General features: G+C 32.0%; 1 long non-coding RNA gene across 1 annotated transcript; it reads left to right on the top strand.

Annotated features, from left to right (window-relative positions):
- Positions 1-2,112: 2,112 nt before the first annotated feature.
- LOC137083855 (uncharacterized) lies at positions 2,113-5,505 on the top strand. Its single transcript, XR_010906630.1, has 3 exons — positions 2,113-3,386; positions 3,542-3,618; positions 3,890-5,505. It is a non-coding gene; the product is annotated as an uncharacterized lncRNA (long non-coding RNA).
- The last annotated feature ends 727 nt before the right edge of the window (positions 5,506-6,232 follow it).

Below are 6,232 nucleotides of genomic sequence, written 5' to 3'. Positions count from 1 at the left end.
CACACCCCCATACTGGATGTAACCCCAGACCATGATTTTTCCGCCACCAAACTTCACTGTTTTCTGGGTGAATCTCGGATCCATTCTGGCTCCAGTAGGTCTCCTGCAATATTTGCGGCGACTGTGGTGTAATTCAACAGAAGATTCATCTGAAAAATCCACCTTCTGCCACTTTTCCAGCGTCCATCCTTTTAGCAGGCTGTGGGCCTTGGCAATTGCCACACGGTTTTTCAATTGTCTTTTGTTTAGTGCTGGCTTCCGGGCACTGATTCGACCATGGAGGCCATTTCGAGACAGAATCCGACAAACTGTTCTGGTTGACACAGGGACTTCAGGTGACCAGGTCTCGTGGAGCTCTGCTGCAGTGGAAAATGGGCTGGCCTTGGATTTTCGAGCCAACAAACGGTCCTCTCGAGCAGTTGTCTTGCGGGGTCTGCATGACCTGGGCTTGTCAAAAACGTCTCCAGTCTCTTCAAATCAGTCTCTTTTTTTTATCCTCTGTACTTGACGCTGCGACACATTGAAGGTGTCTGCCACATCAGCAGTGGATCTGGTCTTCAGGCTCTTGATAATCAAAACTTTAGTCTCAGGGTGAATCTTAGGCATGTTTGCAGAGGTCTAGTTGCAGTTGATGTGAAGGTCTAGCGTACTTGGGTTCTTTTTATACACACTTGAGACCTAATTGATCCATTATTAGTCACAGGTGAAGCTCATATGACAAGGTGACAACACTTATGTCTTTGCAAAAATTGACTCAATGGGCTTAACCAAGCTGTGAATATTAGAATACTTTTTGAAAGTTTAGTTTTTCACTGAAACATTATCACAAAAGCTGGTGGCTCATTAAAATGAGCCATTTCTTGTAAAACAATCCTGATTAGAAATATATTTCAGCGGCACTTTAGGTCAATTTGTACACAAGCGACAAGACTTTTGTCAGGGACTGTATATATATATATATATATATATATATATATATATATATATATATATATATATATATATATAATATACTTTCTGGTATATGGCTGCATTGACCTTGCTCAGACAGGTGGACCAACACCAGCAGATGACATGGCACCCCAAACCATCACTGACCGTGGAAACTTTACACTGGACCTCAAGCAACTTGGATTGTATGCCTTTTCTCTCTTCCTCCAGATCCTGGGACCCTGCCCTTGTGAAAAAGAAGTGTGCTTAATTGTATTGAAAGTGTATTTTTTTGTGCACTTAATAAATTTAAAGTATATTTTTTAAAAACTGCACTTGTAGATAATATGATATAATTAAAATTAAATGCCACTTAAGTGTACTTAAAGAGAATACACTTTAATGACAATATTTCTAAACACACTTAAGTACACTTTTTAAAATTCACTTTGTAATAATATCGAATTAATTTGTATTTTTAAAAAGTACACTTTCAAGACAATATTTATAAACACACTTTAGTGTACTTATAATAAGCGTACTTTGTAATAATATATAATTAATTTGTACTTTAAAAAAGTACACTTTCATGACAATATTTATAAACACACTTTAGTGCACTTTTAATAAGTGCACTTTAAAATAATATCTAATTAATTTGTACTTTAAAAAGTACACTTTCATGACAATATTTATAAACACACTTTAGTACACTTATAATAAGTGCACTTTGTAATAATATATAATTAATTTGTACTTTAAAAAAGTACACTTTCATGACGATATTTATAAACACACTTTAGTGCACTTTTAATAAGTGCACTTTGTAATAATATCTAGTTAATTTTCACTTAAAGAAAGTACACTTGTATGACAATATTTATAAACACACTTAAGTGCACTTTTTAAAAATTCACCTTGTAATAATGTCTACACCTAAATTTACTTAAACCATTTTAATTATGAGTTTGTTTCATAAAGTGCACTTATTTTACTAATGACAAAGCACATGGAAAATAAATGATTTAAAAAAAAAAATGAGTTGTCCAAATTTACATTGGTTAATTTATTTTTCTTCAAAATTTCACACGCTTACACTCCAGTACAACATACTGTTGAAATGTTATAACTAGCTCCTATGAACTCATCTACAAGTGTCAGTTTTCTGCATAATTTGACATTGTCAATCTTTATGAGAGGAGTTGCCTAATGTACTGTAGGCTACTTTACATCTGTGTAGAATAACCTACTTTCAATATTATGTTGTTGTATGGCGATTAAACACACATTTAATTGCATTATTGCAAGAAAAAAAGTTGAACAAATCTAAACCAAATTAATTTGCATTAAAATTCAGTTAAAATAGGCTACATTTCATTTTAATCAGACTCACTGTAAACATGATTGACTTTTAGTTAGGTGAATGAGTCAAGTTCTCTGAAATACAGTCCAACTACACAGTGTGTTAGAACAACCTGAACAGAAATGGATAATTAATACGTCATTTATAATCAACATTTAATGCACGAAATATCTTATTTTATATTTATACTTAATATTTCAATGCGCATGCGCCAAAAATACTACGTCATGATTTTGAAAAATGCGCGGTCTGCCATGATTGCGTCATCTCGATGCGTGAGGAAAATGAAGCTGAAGAGAGCAGACAACAGAGGAGCGAACCGTTTGGATCATTACAGATGAGACGTTATATGCTACAAATAACGAGTCAAGTAAGTATATCTTGATATAAGCTCTCTTGATTTTACATTTTCACCGTAACATGGTAGCTCTCTATTACGGTGTAGTTATTTAGTTTAATCGCAGATAGGATAGACGCACTATGGACTCGGGAGGTGAATTAACGTTAATCATGTTTCCTATGTATCTAAGATTGTATTATTCATATTCATGTATCTAAGATTGCATTATAATAATTTCTTAAATCGGAATGTAATCGCCGGTGTGGGCATGTTCAATGAATCTGCCTGCTGTAAATACAATATTTTAATCGAACTCCTACTTTTTAAATGGACAGAAGACATTTAACGTTATATACATTTATTCCATATATTAACTTATAACAACCAGTAATGAAATAATGATTTTAATATGTTCTTTTCTTTTTGCATTTGGAGAGTAAGATGTTAAAGTACTATTTGTGTTTTTAATATTTTGTGCTTATCAAAATGTGCTTATGAGGTCAAGTAAATGTTAATTATGAATTTATGCCCAGCCATGACACTGATCACATAAGCTAAAACATTGCTATCAAGTCTTTAGCTTTCAAATGCTTTGCATCTTGTCCATTTGTAAGTAATACATTCCCACTTGTGCATTTACAGATCCCCTAATCATTATATATTTTACAGGCCACACACCCAAAGGAATGGAGCCGCAGCATTGCTGTGCCAGGCGTGGTAAATACAGGAACATCCTTCATGGAGATGGGCGAGGTGAGCTGAAACTTGCAAGGCAAGATGAGGAAAAATGCAAGAATACTTTTCTCAATTTACATTGGTCTTGGGTTATTTATCTATATTTAAGTTATGTTTAATTCCCTGTAAAGTAGGAATAAAAACCATTATTAAAATGTTCTCTATTTTTAAAGTCCAGTGTCAGTGAAGATGATGTGCTCAGTGGGATACGTGAAGGAACCTCTCCAATCATTCTACCCTGACGACCGAGGTAATTCATCACATAGGGGATGTAGTTGTGGTCAAAAGCGTACACACACCATGCAGAATAAACTGCTTCATCAGGGCAGTACTAGATAAAAAAGAGACAACATGCTCATTTTTATGATTTCTTTTTTTCATACAGATATTGCTGTGTGAATATAAACTTTGGAGCACAACTGTACATCTATCGTTTTAATTTAACTGAGCCAATTATAATAATGGATAGATCTGTTTTATAAACACGTTTTTTCTTTGCGTTTTCTTTTTCTTTCCTCAAGGTATATATATTTTTTCTTTCCTGCCTCTTTGGAACATGTCCATTCACATATACTGTGGAGAGATGGTGCACCAGTTTCCTACTGATGGAGAGCTTCTGGGACATTGACATAAACAGCACTTTCCAAACAACTTGAAAATAGTTGGTGACAAACAATTTTGTGTGCCTTTGGAGTTCTTCAGTTTTTTTTTCTTTCTTTCTTTTTTTCTTTCACTAATGCTGGAATAAGATTTTAGAATAAACCTTTTGGTCCTAATTTTGGTGCTAGTAAAGGTTTAAGAGCTTAAAAGTTTAGTAACACTTTACAATAAGATCTAATTTGTTAATGTTATTTAATGTATTGGCCGACATGATCTAACGGTGATTTCTTTTTATTTATTTCTTTTATTTAATTTTTTACAGTGTTTATTAATAGTTGTTGACCTTGCTTAATAAATTATAGTTCAAAGCTGGTTAATTAAATTTATAGTCATTGTTCATGCAAGTTAAAAATGCATTAAATAATTAACATATACACCTTTTGATTTTAAGATTGCATTAATAATAGAGGTGTAACAGTACACAAAGCTGACAGTTCGGGGAGGAACACTAAATGTAAAAATGCTATTTTTTTTTATTTTTTATTATTGATTTACTGAACAAATTGTAATTGTCCTAAACTAAAGGTTTCTTAAAGAATTAAAAATATAATATAAAAAATATCTCTACTAATTATTATTATTATTACCTTTATTTAACCAGGAGAAAAACTCACTGAGATTAAAATGTCCTGTCCTGGCCAAGATAGGCAGCTCTGTTTGCATGTACAGTTATACATAAAAAGTCACATAAAAAACATAAAACATACAACCAGTCAAAAACAATTACACACCATTAATTTACTCTCAAAATGATGAAGTAAAATTTTAAAATTACTAAATGTCACCAGATCTTTTAGCTTCAACTCAGTCTGGAGCAAATTCCAATCTGAGGCTGCGACATATTTGAAGGACGTTTTACCAAGCTTAACTCCAGCAAAGGGCACACAAAGATTATAATTTGATTCAGAATGTAATATATAATTGCCTTGTTGTTTCTTGTTTAATCAAACGACAAAGAATGCTGTATAGTGTAGACTATATAGTGAGGCCTTACTTGCACTTGCATTGTATGCAAACGTGTAAACTTCTCATGCATTAACTTATAAATCTAATTATAGGTTAGATTTTTTTCAGGTTTTCAGGTTAAGTAGAATATGATGAATATATAGGCTAATATAATGCATACATTTAGTGAAAGAGTTCATCTCTCTCGTGTTTTATCGACATCTTTCTGCTGTTGAAACACTGAACGATTACACAATGTGATACATTTTAGTAAGTTGTAATGTATCCTTAACATACCTTCTGATGTTAATTCATGTTAATTCTTTGACTATGACAAGGTGATCACATTCACTCGTGCCGCAGTGCTGCTTGAACTGATGTCTTTACAGTGATCTGTCATGTCACAATAAAGAGCATCAATATGGCATCACTTGAATTTAATGATAAAATTGACAGAATACATATGTTCTTGTGTTTGTGTAAATAGTTTTTTGGGTTTTTCTTGGGCATCAAAAAAAAGTTTTTTTTGTATATTTGTTTTACAGATTGTTTTGTCAATAAATGTAGAGGATTTAAATTTGGATGTGTTTATTATACGAAATTGCAGCTGTATTATTTGAAAAATGTAATTATGAATGTATTTCATTATATTAGAGTGTACATGTAAATTACGTTAAGGTATATTTTAGTTCATATTAATTGCTTGTTTTTAAGACAGTAGAATGAATGTCAGTACATTGAGCAGTGCACTTTAATTACAATTTTAATACACTAGAAGCGATTATGAAAGTACATATAAAGTTGTATTTAAGTACCACTTAAGTTGTTCCAAAAAATCACTCTTAATTGCAACTTATTGTATTTTATTTCAACTTAATATGTGATAAATTTGAAATCAATTACATATAATGTGTGTTAAGTACACCGAAAACATTGCATTTAATTCACACTTAAGTGTATATTTAGCTGACATTAAAGTATGTTTTAGTTCACATTAATTGCTTGTCAGTACATTGAGCAGTGCACTTTAATTACAATTTTAATACACTAGAAGCGATTATGAAAGTACATATAAAGTTGTATTTAAGTACCACTTAAGTTGTTCCAAAAAATCACTCTTAATTGCAACTTATTGTATTTTATTTCAACTTAATATGTGATAAATTTGAAATCAATTACATATAATGTGTGTTAAGTACACCGAAAACATTGCATTTAATTCACACTTAAGTGTATATTTAGCTGACATTAAAGTATGT

This window comes from Pseudorasbora parva, chromosome 7, assembly GCF_024679245.1.
Source record: "Pseudorasbora parva isolate DD20220531a chromosome 7, ASM2467924v1, whole genome shotgun sequence".
Taxonomy (NCBI): domain Eukaryota; kingdom Metazoa; phylum Chordata; class Actinopteri; order Cypriniformes; family Gobionidae; genus Pseudorasbora; species Pseudorasbora parva.
This window is presented reverse-complemented; position numbering and strand designations above follow the sequence as displayed.